Source organism: Xyrauchen texanus, chromosome 30, assembly GCF_025860055.1.
Source record: "Xyrauchen texanus isolate HMW12.3.18 chromosome 30, RBS_HiC_50CHRs, whole genome shotgun sequence".
Lineage (NCBI taxonomy): Eukaryota > Metazoa > Chordata > Actinopteri > Cypriniformes > Catostomidae > Xyrauchen > Xyrauchen texanus.
Genome location: NC_068305.1, coordinates 15068891 through 15087400, shown reverse-complemented (window position 1 = coordinate 15087400; position 18510 = coordinate 15068891). Strand labels below are relative to the sequence as shown.

Here is an 18510-nt window from a genome sequence, read left to right as displayed (position 1 = left end):
CATAAAGTATATCCATAAAAATAACGCCATTGGTTAAATCTGTGTCTTCTGAAACAGATCAATATTTAAGTCATTTAAAAAAATTCTTCATCCATACCGCCACCTACTGGGCAGTTGTGCAAATATGAATTATATATTCTTTTCCTTTACTTTATCGCTCCTTTTTTATTTCTTCTCCCTGCCCAGTAGGTGGTGAGATGCATGAAAATGTGAATCACTAAAAACAGAAGGACTGTTGAATGTGCTAAAAAAAAAAAGAACACTTATTGCTTTTAAAGATATGGATTTTAACACGAGAGTTGTATGGATTATTTGTATGCTGCTTGTATGTGCTTTTGGAGCTTCAACGTTCTGGCCACCATTCACTTGCATTGTATGGACCTTTATTTATTTTTCGGAAAATCTTTTTATGTGTTCTGCAGAAGAAAGAAAGTCATACACATTTGGGATTGCATGAGGGTAAGTAAATGATGAGAGAAATTAAATTTTAGGGTGAACTCTCCCTTTAAGCAAATTGGTATGTTTTGGTATGCCTTCTATTCACCTACATGTATAAATAAATAATAATAATGTGTCAAAAAGGCCAAAAATAAACAATTGAGTGTTGCATTATGTGGCCAACAAGTTGATCACAGCATAGTTTTTCTCACAAAATCATTCGTCTTTGAACGATGTACAAACACTTGGCAAATCGGTTTTACCAAATTATTAAAAAACATAAGGAAAACATACGTAGCTCTTACAGACCTATACTAAAAATGAAACAAAAGTAGTTCATTTAAACCATTAGTTTCTGTTTTGTTTTTTGTCCACCACACACCAGAACCTGCAATTCAGTGGCTTACCTTAAGAGTCATTTAGAACACAAATGTCTCAGCAGAACATCACTTACAAAATTGAAATGTTGTTGATGTTAATGTTGAGTTGGTCCTTTTAGAAACCAATGTTTCCTCGACTCGCAGTAAGAAAGATGCAGGTGGCAGCACTAAATTGCCTCATCAGCTCAATTTTCAATCTCTCTCTATATCTCTCTCTCTCTTTTGACTCACCTTGTCATTTCATGAGCAAACCATGCCAACAATTCCTTTTTTCCTGTGTACATCCACTCTCCCTCCTTTGACTTCTATTGCCTTCTAAAAAAGTGCTTTCCTCTCTTGGTGCCAGTCAAGTTGTGGGATGCACCTTTTGTGAGTTAATTGGCCTCATTGGCACTGTAGCATCACTGCAGGTGCCAGAACCATCAGCAGATCAAACCTGCTCCACCTCATCGCGCTCAACCCCAAAGCAGCAATCAGACAGAGAGGAGACCGTAGGGACTGACGCTAACTGCTCAGGCAGGCAGACCAAACAAAATGGCATCACTTAAAAATCGATACACATCGAGACGTATCGACTGAGATGAGTCGATGCTTCTAAGATATAACATAGCAGAACAACCAGCTTGTCCTTGAGTTTGGGACATTCAATATAAGGTCTTTCACAAGCACACACACACACATACACTGGTGGCCACACATTTTGAATAATGTACAGTTTTTGCTGTTTCAGAAGGAAATTCTTACTTTAATTCACCAAAGTGGCATTCAACTGTAGAGATGGGAAGTCCGATTATTTTCCGCAAACTGGCTCTTTCGGACCATTTGATTCAAGGAACCGGTTCAAAAAATGATTCACCAGTTCATTATGTCAATACGCAATGACGTCACTAATACGTAATGCTATTCATCATGGCGATGAAAATACACACTTAAAACACATTCAAATAAAGCTGTGTGTAAGTGCATATAGCTGATTTACCTTTTATTCCATTAAATAATAATAATAATAATAATAATAATAATAATATGATGTGCTGTGCAAATATGGATGTTTTAGCTACATATCCAAAGTATATAAAGTAAAAAAGGCTTCTTAATCAACTCAAATTTTCACAGAAACATGAGAAACCATAAAGAAACTTACATTTTGCTCCCTCATTCAAGTCATCAGTTCAGGCATGCTCGTTATCATTAGCTCATCGGTTCTCAGCGGACATGTCCGAAACTCTGAGTCCAAACTGTTTACTCAGTTCATCGTACTGGTGACTCGAGAACTGTTGTGCTCCGAATCTGCAGCTGATCGGTTGTCAGTGGACATGTCCGAAAGTGACAGTTCTCAGTTCAGTGTGTACTGGCTCGCGAGACACGCGACTGTCAATGAAATGTTGATGTGAAAACACTCCAACACTCGGTACACGCATTCTCAGTTTTAGGCAGCAGCTCGAAATAGCCTACTGTTCAGTCCAGTCACATTCTTTATGCATATCGCCATCTACTGGGCAGGGTGAAGAATTTCTAGCAAAACTTTTACTAAAATATTGATTTGTTTCTCATCCACACCTATCATATCACTTCTGAAGACATGGATTTAACCACTGGAGTCGTATGGATTAATTTTATGCTGCATTTATGTGCTTTTTGGAGTGTCAACATTTTGGCATCCATTCAATTGTATCGTATGGGCCTACAGAGCTGAAATATTCTTCTAAAAATCTTTATTTGTGTTCTTCTGAAGAAAGAAAGTCATCTGGGATGGCATGAGGGTGAGAATGATGAGAGAATTTTCATTTTTTGTGTGAATTATTTCTTTAAGTAGCACATGGAGGGCCACATTGTCCTCCTTTTGAGACACAATGTTCCACATTGATTTAGTTCTTGTATCTTTTAAGACCAGCAATAGTTGTGTTCTCATACTAATGCATAATGCACAATTTTCTGAAGTTTGTGATTGGTGGAATTTTCTGCCTGAATTATTGCTCTGCAAAGGATGATGCTTTTCTAACAGGCATTTCAAAAAACATGATAAAGGCTAAGGATAATTATAAATAATTTTATCACCTCTATTTTCCTGGTAATTTACTATTCAAATTAACATACTCTCTACATCAGGGGTTGGTATTTTAAAAAAAACTAACAATATTATAAAAAAATATAACTTTTGTATTCCATTACATTAATACTTTTAAAGCTGCTCAAGTTATTCAGCCAAAAGTAATGACTGGTTTTTTTGTTTCCTTGTTGTTTGATTAATATCCTTTATATGACATAGCCTACTAGACAGTGCTCAGTTCGGCTACATGTACACTTCAAGTCCAACATTTTGATGCAAATGCGCTTTTTGTCACAGTGTTTACGCTCGCTTTAGACCAAACCATCTGCGTTTACATTAATGCCTCATCAAAACGGGCATTGGCAGAATTATAAAGTGTGTTTGATCGCTCAAACATTAGCAGCCCGCCTGTCAATCAAACAGCACGCAGCTACAGACTTCAGGAAATAAAAAGTCAATCTTTTATATTTTATCTAGATCAACCAATCAGTGATTGTCTAGCTATCATGATAGATTAAATGAACATCCCTGTTCTGTCCTGTTCACCCCATGCTCTGGCATTAATCTGGCTTGAGCAAATTAAACTCATATGACACATTCAAGCAACTTTTCCCCTGCGAAAAGCCCTTTCAGGTGTTGAACTGTGCTTGAGGCATCATCCACAGTTGGCATCAGATCTACAGCTGCTGTTCAAGTGTGTGATTTGATTTGATTGGTGTCACACTCTCCCTAGCCAATCACATTGATGCATACAAATAAAATCAGGACAGGGAAGTAGTGAACACAGATGGTGGGAAAATAGCGCAGTAAAAGTACAGTTACAGCACTTAAAATATACTCAAGTAAAAGTATACCATTTTTAAACTACTTAAAAAAGTACAATTCCTGGGAAAAACTACTTAATTGCAGTAATGTGAGTATTTGTAATTCATTAATTTACACCCCTGCTTGTCAGTCAATCATTGTTTTGAGGAATGAAGGCTATACAATGCTTGAAATTTCATACAAAGGTGTACACTACAGTCCTCAAAGACAGTGGACAACTGGAGCTTCAGAGCTGTGTGTTTAAAGAGGTGTTCCGCTGAAAAGCGAGTAAAAGGAACAATATAGAAATATTATTTGAACGAAGTACGCTGTCTCCCACTTCCTCATTCCCATGAACCAAGGGATTTGTTACAGTGGTGCCGAAACCAGGAAAGGAGGAAGATCGCCGACATGGAATCCTAGCCGAGATTGTCAGAACCCTCACCAGCATGGACATTTTGCTTTTAATGATATTTGGTGAAATCAGATTTACTTGCAATATGGATTTGCAGAATTTTGGATATGATTTAGACTCTAAATTCCAAGCTCACATTTGAGATCTAAACCTTTAATACTAGTAAATCACTTGAATTAGTCTCCCCCACAAAAACAAAATAAATTGCGAAGCTAAACCCCAAACACATCAGTTCTGATAGCAGTAGCATTTGAGAGACTCGCCTGCAGAAATTCTCTAATGTCCTGGGTTCCACTCAGCAGGCCGGGGTGGCGGCCTTCGTAAGCCGCCACCAAGGGGATTTAAACAGCCATTTAATTTTGAGCTCCAGCCCTGAGCTGGCCACGTGCCACACATTGTGTTCTGAACATTTTATTCCAAATGGAGAGAGCATGTCGCAGAGCAGCGGTGAACCACATGCCGCTTTTTATCAGAGAGAAACACACAGAGAGGCGCTGTGAGTCATTCCAATTACTGCCATTATCTCTCAGACAGAGAGAGTTCTCTACTAAGCATTTTCCCAATTCTAGCCCTTTTTCTTTCCATTTTGATTAGCCACTCTCTTCACCGTCACTGTACATCTGGAATCACATAATTCTTGATAACATTCAGCACAGCTGGCTCAATGTCCCCAACTGAAATCTGTGAATATTATACTGTCACTTTTAGGAGGAAATGACAATGTTTGCTTCACCTTTTGCGAATTTAACAAGTAAAAAAGAAAAGGCAAAAAAACAGAATGAAAATATCTTAAATAATATGGCTTGTTAGAGCAATGGTGCACCAGTTACATTTTAGCATAATTTATTCAGAAGCTCCAAACCCATATGAATTGCATTCTTCCATGGAACGCAAAAGTAAATTTTAGCAAAAAACAGTCTATATGTGAAAAAGTAGTTTGTTCCTCACACAAAGAAATGGAATGGCTTCAGAATACATAGAATACATTGCATGAGTCACTTGGACTACTTTAATGGGGGGGTTTGTATTATTATTATTATTTCCTTTTTGTAATTTGACAGATCTGTCACAATGAACTGTTCTTTTTAGAAATAATACAAAAAATGTACTTTTCTTCAGTGGGAAAAAATGACAAAAAACAGGTTTGGAACAAAATTGAGAAGTTAATAATGGCAAAATGTTTTCATTTTTATGTAAAATATTCCTTATTCCTTGTGGGTGATGCAGGTTTGAGTCCGGCCTGCAATTTGCCCCTATACTATTCCCCCCTCCTCTACCCCAAAATGTTCCTGCCATTCTCCAATGTCTGTCTAATCTCCCAGAAATGTAGCTTAACACAACATTTCTTCAACAATAATCACCTCATTCCAACAATCCGCTACACTGTTTCCTGTCAGAAACATATATTATCTTGGAGCACCTCGGTATTGTTTTTAGATCACAATTCCACCAAGAAGATTGAGCTTTAAAATATTTCTCTATATTCTGCCCCCTCCAGTCTACCTTCACCAGACAGGCAGCCATAAGGCAGTGGTTGGTTCACCACTCTCCTGAGGGTACTGGAGATATTTCTAATATCTAGGCTAAGGTTTCCTCTGGGACATGCCACACATTCAGAGCATGCGAGGAAAGTGGGTGAGCTAGAGAAGTTTATGGACCTGAAAAAGTGGTGACTAAGCCACCAGACACATACATAAATCATTTGTTGTTATCTGTTGCAACAAATATTTAACTTTTATGTTGTTTCTTGTCCATTTGATTTCAGAACTGACAGTAAATATATGCTAAAAGTTTGGTGAGATAAAACAGAATTCAAGAACTCATTAAAGCTGTGCTTACAAAACCTCACTATTCTGTAGGGCTGGGATGCAATTCCAAAAATAATCACTTAATCACTAGAGGCGTTGGGGACTGAGAGTCAGCTCTGCTCAGAGGCATGAGCAATGTTCCCCCTAACTTTTGTTGTTGCTGAGCATACCCTATATTTATGTTGGACCAATATTGTTGTTTAAGTAATATTAACAGCATAATACAAAGTTAAATTATTATGCACAGATCCGATATTTTGACACATACTTGATTTTTTGCACCTATTTGCATTTTCAGAAGACATAAACAACTGTTTATGTTAATCACTTGCAGGACGGACACTATGAAGCAAATTTGGACGTGCTGCCGCATTTCTGCATTCATCAATAGCTTTTGCACCTTATGGTAAATGTGGTATGTACATGTTGTGTTGTTTTTATTTTTATCTTATTTGCACAGAAGATTTAACTCAAAGCTTCAGCTCCATACTGCAAAAAATTTACATACATTCTAGTATAGTCTTCAAGTCCATTTGACGTTAGAGTTTGGTTTGTTTGGTTGGTGTGAAAGCTGTTCTCTGAACATGTGTGCACACCAATAAAGTGTTTGAAAATGGTGGTTTGGGGTGCAGTATGTATGGATTCCATTATGGTTTGCAATTGCCATGAACCCGGGGCGAAGGGGGTGGATGCGAGCTTGGGTTTGATCCAAGCAATCAAAACAAGTGTGAAAACAACCTAAAATCACAGTGAAGCTCTAGGGGGTGGATGGAATCTCAGCTGAATCAATCACAAGCCAGTATGCAGTATATAACCAGCAACTGATCATATTAATAACTTTACCAAGTTTATACTGCTCAAACTTACACCATTTGCATGTGTTGTTCACTAAACATTACATTGGCTTCCATTTTTTAACAGATCAGTAGCACTGGAGATGCAACTCAGCAACTGGCAGAGGTTTCTATATTATCTACAAGTTGTTGTTTTGTGTGGCTGGCTACTTTATTTTTCTTTGCACTGTGGACAAAAATAAATAAATAAAAAACAAAATTCATGATTATTACTCAAAAAGTAACTTCAGACATTTAAAAAAGGGACTATCCCATGCCTCCCACCACCACTGCAGCTACTACAAATCCATCCGGAATATTCCTTCATGATTTCAAGACAAATTGATGCTCTATAAAAAGCTCCTGAAATTATTGTGCAACCTGCTACGTCTAAAGGATCATCTTCCATGCCAGGGACTACAACACCCACAGAGCTATGGAGAAGTAAGGAGGGCAAGATGAGGAGGAAGAGGAAACAGGCAGCAAATTGGATGCCCATAAGTAGAATGCTGCCAACAGGCATGCTTAATGCCTATAAATCACCCACCACTCAGGACAGACAGTACCAGACTCTGCAGCTGGGTGAGGGTGCCAGGGCTGTTCACACTTCTCTACCCGAGTGTCGGGAACTTGTATTGGTGTTTAGAGGCCAGCTGGGGTCAAAGAGTCAAAACATGTTACACAGACAGAAAATAAGGCTTAACTGTATTAGTGTTTTGCAAAGGCTAGCATCTTTATTGCTACTGATATTTAAGGAAAAGTATACTTCTGTTTTCAAGCATGCACTAAGCCTATGCGCAACTGGATTTGGCAACATGCCGCATGAAGAGCATTAATGGGCTGGATCAAGTGGGATTTAATTCCGAGGTTCTTCTTCGGTTGCTGAATCATCGCCTGAAGAGGACGATGGCCGCTGACCGCGAGGGGAGAAGGGGCTCCTAACCGACCGCCTGGAGCTAGTTAACCCTAAAATTGTCAACTGGGCACCAATTTTATTTTTATTTTTTTTCACATTCTTTTATTTCATTTTTGGGACTTTTTGCCACTTGTATTAATTGAGTTAAAGAGAGTAGAGATGTTACAGATAGTTATTGGGGAGGGAGAGGGGGTGTCTAACCACTAGGCCACCACTCCAACAACTAAGGCTTTTGTAATGTAATTATTTTCATTACAAGTATTTAAATGCAATGTTACCCAAATTCACGCACATGCGGGTAGATAAATGTGTCATTACAAGCCTCTCCAGAGCTGACAGGGCATGACAGCTATTCTCCGACATAAAATGCAGATAACTGCACTCACTTAAACACACGCACATCTGGGTAAATGACAGGCCATGTTGAGCTTTGCTCTCTTTTCCCTTGCCATCTGTACTGAGTCCCAGTTCACCTTCCAGAGAACAGTACGTGCTCTGAATATAATAGACTCAGTCCCTCTCTGCTGTTTAAATAAAATTCCAAACAGCACAGTGCATGAACATTTACAGCATATCCATTTAGATAAAGATGGCAATTCATGGGTGAGAGATCAAAGAAATGCTCTTTAGAACAACAATGCTTGAGAGAAAAATGTCTTACAATTATGTGTCATGAATTCTGTTCTGAATGTTTATATATATATATATAAACATATACATGTAAATATATATAAAAAGAGACAATAATACATGTGCTATCATTCAACAGCACACCTAACAAAGAAGCTGTTTCATCGGAATAAATCAGACCTGCCTATCAAAAAGCAAAATACAATTTATTAAGAAATGCCTGTACCCACAATCCTTTACTTCCTGTCACAAAAGGTCTTAGTGATCTTTCAGTCATCTCTGCAGCTTTATTAGACAAGGTCTTCATGTATGTGTGTGGGCAAGAGAAAGAGAGAGAGAAAGAGAGCCTTGAACATACACTGACCAAAATCTGGGTCACTGTGGCACTCAATCTGTCCCTGTCTTTTCCTTTCTTGTCTTTTTTGGACCAAAGCTAATAAAGCCTCTCCATGAACTCTAACCAGCACCGTTCATCCTAGAGAGAAAGAGAAAAGGGGTAAGATATGTTAACCCTATGGGGTCCTGTAATTTCAGCGGAAACAACATAAAATACTCCGTAATTTTGGGGCATACAGTTAAGTGTAAGACATCATTAGAGACTAACGGGTCTACTTTTATTTGTATACACTTACAATTGAAGCAAAAATGAAACATTCAAACCTTTTTTACTCCATCATCTACACATAGCCTACAGTTACTTTGCGCAAATCGCTCACCATTTATTTTTTAGAGTTTCCATTTGTATTTTTAGCGTAAACATGACATTCATTTGTGCAACGCTTAGAGTGATGAACTTGAAGTCAAGAGCAGCTTTAAAAGTTTTTAAAGGTTCAATCACAAAGTCTAAAAGACTTTAGTCTCTATAGTCTCAATAAACAAATTTACAAATGCGCTTTCACGCTTCTTTTTCTAAGTGAACTTATCGCCCAAACCTCAGATCTTTGGAAACATGAGGTCAGAATCAGTGATACTCATACTTTCCAAATCTTTAGCCATGAATAATTTGCACTAACAATGGTTGCTTTGCAAATGTGCATTCAGGTTTGTGTTTTTTTCCCTTAAATTTCAACACCACGAATCGTACGATTTGACATGACAATGCATTTGCTTACTAAACTCGAAATAGTCCCACACAAGGCTCTGTCATTTTTTCACCAGAAATCCATCATGTCCCTGTCTACACCAGTGAAACTGGAAAAAAATAGGTCGACTTTCCTTTAGCAAAATCTGTATATGCTGACTGAAATGTATAAAACTACCCCCAGTGGCCAAATTGGGAAGTGTCGAAGTGCATATAGGCACTTCAATTTCACATTCTTTTCAACTGCACATGCGTAATACAGTTAAGATGAATGCATATTTTATGCACTCTACCCAAATCCTCAACACAAATCCAAATCTAAACCTAACCAATTAGTGGGGAAAAAAATGAAATGTTAGTGTGTCTTAGTTTTAGTTTACAAAAATATATCCAAATATAAAATATATCCAAATATCCAAAAATATAAAGTTTACATACACTTTGTTAGTATTTGGTAGCATTGCCTTTAAATTGTTTAACTTGGGTCAAACGTTTTGATTAGCCTTCAACAACTTTTCACAATAAGTTGCTGGAATTTTGGCCCATTCCTCCAGACAGAACAGAGTCTGAGGTTTGTAGGTCTGCTTGCTCGCACACACTTTTTCAGTTCTCCCTGCAAATTTTCTATCAGACTGAGGTCAGGGGTTTGTGATGGCCACTCCAATACCCTGACTTTGTTGTCCTTAAGCCATTTTGCCACAACGTTGGTGGTATGCTTGGTGTCATTGTCCATTTGGAAGAACCATTTGCGACTGAGCTTTAACTTTCTGGCTGATATCTTGAGATTTTGCTTCAATATATCCACATAATTTTCATTCCTCTGATGCCATCTATTTTGTCAAGTGCATCAGTCCTTCCTGCAGCAAAGTACCCCCACAACATGATGCTGCCACCCCCATACTTCAAGTCAAGTCATTTTAATTTGTATAGCACTTTTCACAACACACATCTTTCCAAAGAAGCTTTAAAGGAAATCACTCAATAACAAAAACAACTTTAATATCTATAATTTATTACAGTGATCATTTTGTAGTTTGATTAAATATGATTGTAAACTGTATATAGAAATTAAATAATTGAATAATAATTGTATTTATAACCCCAGTGAGCAAGCTTAAGGTGACTGTGGCAAGGAACACAAAACTCCATAAGATGTTGGTTAATGGAGAAAAATAACCTTGGGAGAAACCAGACTCACTCTGGGGGCCAGTTCCCCTCTGGCTAACATCATGAATATAATGCTTATATTAGTTATTTGTGTGCAGTGCAAGTCATGGTTTTTAAATTACATTTAAATCAAATTTCATAATTTGTAAATTAAGTAAGCTTTAATGTCCAGTGTTTTAAAAATGAAAAGGAAATATTTTTATGAACTTTAAGATGAATGTCTTTGAAGGTCTTTGTTGGCAATTCAATTATAGTCTATGTATTCCATTTCAAGAGTGTAGTCCATCAATAGACAAAGGTGATGCAGGCAGAGATCAATGAGGTGCTTCACAGTTCAACCTGCAGGTCATTCTGTTGAGGTTTGGTGGGGCCCATCCTAAGTCCAAGGTTCAGGCAGTAGCATATTAAGTATCCGACGTCTTACAGTTGTAGTTGGCATCAGTTCATCCTCTGAAGTCAAAAGACTGAAGTGATGTCTGGCTAGCACTAGCTGTATTTTGTCGTCATCTCTCAGTGACACATAGCAGTGGAGTCCGACACAAAGCAGGAATGGAGCTGGATCTGGTAGGCTCTGGTAACCTCGTTGATATGAATCACAGTTGGGATAGTGTTCTTTGGCTTGCAGGCCACACTCTTTTTCCTCTAAACTTAAGGATGGTCATTATGGCAAAACAGTTACATTTTTGTTTCATCAGACGAGAGGACATTTCTACAAGATATTTGTCCCCATGTGCACTTGCAAACTGTAGTCTGGCTTTTTTTATGGTGATTTTGGAGCAGTGGCTTCCTTGCTGAGCAGCCTTTCAGGTTATGTCGATATAGGACTTGTTTTACTGTGAATATAGATACATGTCTACCTGTTTCCTCCATCATCTTCACAAGGTCATTTGCTGTTGTCTGCTCATATTTTTGCTTTATGCATTGCATTTCACATTTACTATAGCTTCTTCCATCAGTAATGACGGATTCACATGTGATAAATGTAAGGAATTAGTCAGGCTGATGGAGAACGATGCTAGTGGAGGTCAGTGAGAAAGAGAAGCTGGTAGATACTTGTTCGGATGCGGTTAGTACAGTGAGCAACACACACACACACACACATTGGTTCCGGATGTAGAGCCCCTGCAGCAGGGCGTTTGGCTGACGTCTTGGCAGCATACTCATAGGGCAAAGCGACACCACCCTCCTGCTCCTATTAGGATTTCCAAACGATTCTCCCCACTCAGTGATGCACCCACTGAGAATGATGTTGAAATTGCCATTGTTATTGATGACTCTATTGTAAGAAACATGGAAATAGAGACTCCAGCCACTATTGTTAAATGCATGTCATGTGCCAAAGCATCTGACATCAGATCAAACTTGCAAGTGCTGGCTAATGCTAAACATAGATTTTCAAAGATAATTTTTCATGTGTGCTCTAACGATGACCGACTTCGGCAGTAGGTTACTAAAGATAATGTTAAAGATGTGTGTGAACATGCAACAACTCTTCCTGCTTGTCATGGTGACGAGGTTTATAGCAGATTAGTGTCACTGAATGGCTGGATGTATGAGTGGTGTCCTGAGAATAGAATAGGATTCACAGAAAATTTTGAGACCTGACCTGTTAAAGAGAGACAGACTCCATCCCTCCATGGAAGGTGCCTCTCTCCTCTCTAGTAATATGGCTCATGGTTTTAATAGTGCTAGTATTTGACTAACTGGGGCCCAGGTCAGGACAGACTGGCTAATCTGAATGTCTTTAAGCTACCTTGAGACATCTCACAGGTCACATAAATTACAACACAGACAAACCTATATATCACCTATATATCAAATAGAGGCTGTGTTCCCCGAGCTATCAAACACAAAACACAAAATTCATTAAAAAAATTCTGACTGATGTTATAATTGAAAATAAGAACAACACAAAAACGGAAGACAAACATCATATAAAGATAGGGCTACTAAACATTACATTGCTTTCATCCAAATCACTGATTATAAACTAAATTAATACAGATCATAGTTTGGATTCGCTCTGTTTGACTGAAACCTGAATTAAAATATTAGTTTAAATAAGTCTACTCCCTCAGGTTATTGTTATAAACATGAGCCTTATCTGAAAGATCGAGGAGAAGGTGTTGCTACAATTTACAGGGATATTTTCAGTGTTACTCAAAGGTCTGGATATAAGTTTAATTCTTTTGAACTGAAAATGCTTAATGTGACATTGTCAGATATAAATAAAATATCTTTGTCATCTTTTGAACTTGAAACAATATATAGACCACCAGGGCCATATTCTGAATTCCTTTGAGAATTGACAGATTTTCTGTAAGATCTAGTGGTTGCTGTGAGAGCATGACTTCTACATCCACATAGATAACATAAATGATACACTGGGAAAATTATACTCTGTGCATTTATCGATATTCTCAGCTCTGTTGGGGTTAGACAAAATGTGATAGGTCCAACCCATCACCAAAATCATATGCTAGATCTAATTTTGTCATATGGAATTGATATTGATAATATAGAAATTCTGACACTGAGTGATGATCCAGAATCTTCCATCCAGAATGATTCTCTTTGCTGTGCACATACAAACATGTGGTGACCACAGTTTGACTCACTGGGTTCTTTCTGCAGTGGCCTTTACAAAACTGAGAACATTAGTTGTAAATCATGCTCTCTATACCACCGCATAGGTCTTGGGTAGTCAGGCCAGCTGAAATTATGAGAAATCCTCATGTTCCGAACAGAATATGTTGTATTTTATTTTTATTTATTTATTTATCTTTTGTCTCCTGTGAGACAAATGTAAAAATGATGCTTTGTAATCTGATGTGACTCTCTCTGTCTGGTCAGAGGTCAGTTATTATGTGGTTTTGTGTCGTCTGATGTGATCTGCCAGTCTCTGACTGGCTGTTCTTAGGTCACTTAGGAAGATACTGTGTGATCTGCCTGTTTCTAAATGGCACAGAACAGTTGGGTGTTCTACCCTCCCTTTGCTCTGTCTAGTGACAGTTGATCTGCTAGTTACTACCCTTAAGTGACCCACCACCCCATGATAACAGGATCCTACTCTATTACACAACACAATAAACACTACAGTATCTTTTGTTATCCTGTCTGAAAGTTGTCAGTAAGTGTGTGTGTGTGTTTAATGAGTGACAGGGTGACTGGGCACGAGATCCATTACTTGTAGTGATTGTACAGGGGGTGTACAGGCCTTGGCATGACAAGATTTGGACAGGTTGGTATCTGGCACTCGTTGCACAGATGGCACTGTCAGAGCACATGGCATCTTACAGCCCAATGAGAGCAGCTGCCACTGGGACACACCTAAGCACAGGTACAAGCCAAGAGCACAGGCATCTGAAGCAACACAATTCTACAAACACACAAACAATATGGCAAATGATAAAATATCAGACATATTGTCAAAAAACAGGGCTCAAAAATAAGAATGGCCAAATGGCCCAATGTCAGTGTGAGAAAGATTCAGGCCAGTTGATGGAACTGACATATGTGCTGTTGTTGATTTTCCTGCATCGGGCTGAGCGGTTCTAAACAACTGTTCCAGTAGCATTTTGAAATCGTTCCCAGCCCCAAATTCTCAGCATGGTTGGCTAAATGTTCTCATGACAGAGAACCATTATGGTGGACTGCCTTTAGAGATGTAGCAACTCATCCATGATTGGTCACTTACCCAGCCAGTCCCTTATAATACATATTTAGCAGAAACACAACAGAAAAAGTAACCATAACCATCCCAACAATCCCAGTTTTGTACAGTACAGCATGAATAAGCATCGGTAACCATTCACCCCAATGGTGGAAAAGTGCCTTTTGCAGAGTTGAGGAGTAACAGAATACATGTAATGGGATTACATATTTAAAATACAAAATATAAGTAACTGTATTCCACTACAGTTACAATTTAAATCATTGGTAATTAGAATACAGTTACATTTATACATATGAATGATGTGATCCAAAGTGCATTAGAACAGCGGTGAAACACTTTCTTATGATGTGTTACATTCATACAAGCAGACAGAGAATTAAGTTTGAAGTAAGTTTGGAACATCTGGATTTTTTTGGTGGAGTCAGTGAACATATGTACACATATGAATTACCATCCTAACTGGACAAGCAGGGGAAAGAAAGAAAGAAAGAAAGAAAGAAAGAAAGAAAGAAAGAAAGAAAGAAAGAAAGAAAGAAAGAAAAATAAAATATTCTTTAGCCTTGAAAAAAGCTATACATTTATTTAAAAGCATTTATATAAATAAATTAAATACATTTTTAAATAAATTATAGATATCCTAAAGCCATTCTTTCTGATCTACTCTTTTATCACTCCCACACATATCACACAGTCTTTATATTAAAAAGAAGAGGAGTTTAAAAATATAAGCAGATAAATATTGTGCTCAATTAATTATACATCTGACTTCAGGCAACTGCCTATATTTCTTTGCAACACTCACAAATTGAATAAGTGCTGAATATCTGCTGTACCGTTAGGGAAGTTTGGGATGTGCAGAGTGGGTAGTACTTAACACAATACACTTATCAGCATGGCAGAAGCACTCTTTCTTTTCCAATAGAAAAGCACAAAAAGGCGAGAGAAAAAAGAGAGGTAGCCTGCCTGTGAATAATTCATGAGATTTTTCTTTTTTTCCCAGGAGAGTACGGATTCTCCCGCTGTCTAAACTGAGGTGTCACAATAAAGTGTCATTCCAGTCTCATTATTCCACAACAGAGGGACAATCCACTTAACATGTGCACTCCTTTCTTATTCCTTGGCCTGCCAGTCATCTCTCTGGTTGAACTTTTACATATCAGAAACACATCACAGCTGTCTCATCATGAGCTGCCCATCACTGTGGCATCATGGGTAGTAACTGATAAGACCACTTAACCTCCCCCTTCTCCTCTTCCGCAATTTAGTTTTCCCCTGTCGATCTTTTCGCCTTTTTGTTACGTTTATTGCTTTCCATTTCACCTTAATTGTTCCATGCCCGGTGGACGTGTCCCATTTCAAAGTGCGATGTTCCAGCTGCTTGGCATGCCCTGAGCGATCCACATCGGAGCTTATATCGATCTGTGTTTGGCTGAACATATTCCAGATAAGTAAAGCCAGGATGTCCGTTTTAATTAGCCGTAGAAATGAGGTTGCTTAAGTAGCATTGGCATCTGCAGTACCTCCGGCCCTCATGGGGCACTAGTGATGCTTCCCAATGATAGATCTCTATCATTCTATAGATCACAATGTAGATGCATTTGACTGCTTGGGGTAAATACAATCCAGCTTAAGAATGCCCAGATACAATATGGATATTCAATGCATGTTATTGCCCGGTGTAAAGGGGGCCTTTGTAATGTCTGTAAAATAGTCTGTATGTACTGTACAAACGAGTCTCTCTGTTCTCTGCCATAAAAAGCATAATTGAAGACCAAACCTTTTGCCGTTATGTCAAAGGTCGGTCTACATGAGACTAACACCAACATGCATCCAGTCAAACTATACAGCTTGAATATAACAATTCACAGAGGGATCTAAAAACAAAACAGCAAAACATGACCAAATTTTGAGAACATGAATGCTCATGTGAAATGAGAATAGATTTGTGAAGTCGTTTGAAAGCCAAGAAATAAAACTGAATTTGACAACAGAGCCAGATCTCTCTTTTGGAATGCTGCGGGGTATAACAAATAGGATTTGTTTGCTGAGACATTCAGATCTTTGATATTTTTGTTGTATATATTGAGAGTAAGAATTGTGGATTGCTTTTTGTGGTCATAGTTGGACAGAGGGGTGGATAATTAGATGTATGTGTGGATAAATGGATGGATGGATATATGAATGGATGGATAGATGGACAGGTGTACAAATGGATTGAGGAATAAATGGATGGATGGATGATGGATGGATGGAGAGATGCATTAATAGACGGATGGGTGTATAAATGGATGGGTAGATAAATGGCCAGACCTATGGATAAATTGATGGATGGATAAATGGATGGATGGATGGATGGATGGATGGATGGATGGATAAATGGACACACAGATAGATGGACAAATGGATAAAAGGATGGATGAATGGATAAATGGCAGACAGATGGTTAAGTGGATGGATAAATGGATGGACAGTCAGACAGACAGACAGATTCAGATAAATAGACATACAGACAGACAGATTAATTTAATGAGTTAACAAATTAATGATTTATTACTTGAATAAATCTACTGTTCTGAGGTTCACAAACTGTTGCTTATAACAGGGATTAGAGCAAAGCTTCTGCTTACACAGAACAGCCAACATCTTGTATAACACAGCTTATGAAAAACATCTCTTAATCACCAGCCTGACTTCATCCTGCCATAGCATGATGTGCAACAGTGTATGTGTCTATGCTTGTGCATGTGCCACCCTGTGAGAGACTCATAGTGCTCTTAAACATGAGGAAATTAGGCAGTGTACGTAAACAATCTCTCTCTCGTCGCACCACCTTCCACAGTCGGCCTTTATCCCTCTCGGAGGCTTAATTAGCCTGATAATTAATTAGCAACTCCGTCCCCCAACGGATGGCAGCAGCACTCCCCTGGGTGGATGGCAGTGTTGAGGACTCCGCGACGGGCATTCCTCCTCCTTCCCGGGTTTTGGCAACAGTGTAAAGGGAATAGGGGAAAGGAGCAGGCAAGAACTGGCTTTGCAATATAAATAATAATTTAATGAAGAAATAAACCAAAAGACACAAACACACACATGAAGGTCAGCTGACCGTAAACGATCTCTCTCTCCCTGCACTGCCTTCCGCAGTCGGCCTTTATCTCTCTCGGAGACTTAATTAGTCTGATAAGGGACCGGGTGTGTATAATCACGACCCTGTCAAAACATCTTTAAGGCCTTCTTTGGTGTGTCCACCAAAGCGTTTTATCCTGAGGGTAGGCCAGCGTATTTTTTCAGTTGTTTGCAATGGGAGCGCCCCGTATTTAAAAAAGCCAGCACTGTGCGCTCGTCACTGTCACTTTTTCTCAGCCTTCCAATCACAGTGGAGGAGCGGCGGGACAAATACCACACAGACTAACCTTCACATCCTACTTGTATAACGAATAAACAACAATGGAGAAGTTTGCTGGTCTCCGAGTATTCATGTCTGTACCAGATGACATTCCTGGAGTACCACAATATTAATATAAAAAAAATAATGCTTCAGCCTTTCCTCCATCCAGAGCAAGGGCCAGAGCAAGTGCTCATCCTTATTCTGACATTTTTACATTCAGTACTTGTTGATAACACAAACGATCTGCAAAATTAGGTACTTGCAACAAATGACTTCTGTATCATAGCACCCAAATTGTCTCAGCTGAAAAGGAACGCTGCGCCTCCGAAGCACTCCCAGCTGGGCGTTTTCAGAAGAGTGCCTGGCATTTTCAGCTGGCAAAAAAAAAAAATGACATAAAAACACTTTGGTGGACACACGGCCAAAGAGTGGCAGGAATCTGAATCCTCAGACAGGAATTGTAATTACAGTTTACTGCAAACAGACAGTCCCACCCCAAACACACGCCATTGGTTGAGCCAATATTGCAGTGATGTGCTGGTCGGGATCTTCAAATACACTGTGCAATGTTTTGACAGCATTTGACAGTGTTTACACTTTTAAAGGGAAATCAAACTACAACTATCTTACTTAAAGATGTCTCTGCATATTAAGCTGGGATAGGAGGAAGTATTTTAACATTAAAAAAGAGACCTGGCAATGAACTGCAAGAATGAATGCACAGTGCATGAACAGTGTGTGTGTGGGAATGAGAATTGAATATAGCTTCCATGCACAATGTTCATTAAACGAGAAGAATAAATAAACTCAAATCATTATTCCAAATCTGTAGAGAGACAGTCCCGATATAGAACTTCACATCTATCTCACGCTCCTCTCCGCTCATCCTCTCTCTTCTCATTTCGTTTGCATAAACAGCCGCAGATA

General features: G+C 38.7%; 1 protein-coding gene across 2 annotated transcripts in view; it reads right to left on the bottom strand.

Moving 5' to 3' along the window:
- Positions 1–18510, bottom strand: part of dab1a (DAB adaptor protein 1a) — a 263993-nt gene that overhangs the window by 177000 nt on the left and 68483 nt on the right. The window lies entirely within an intron of this gene.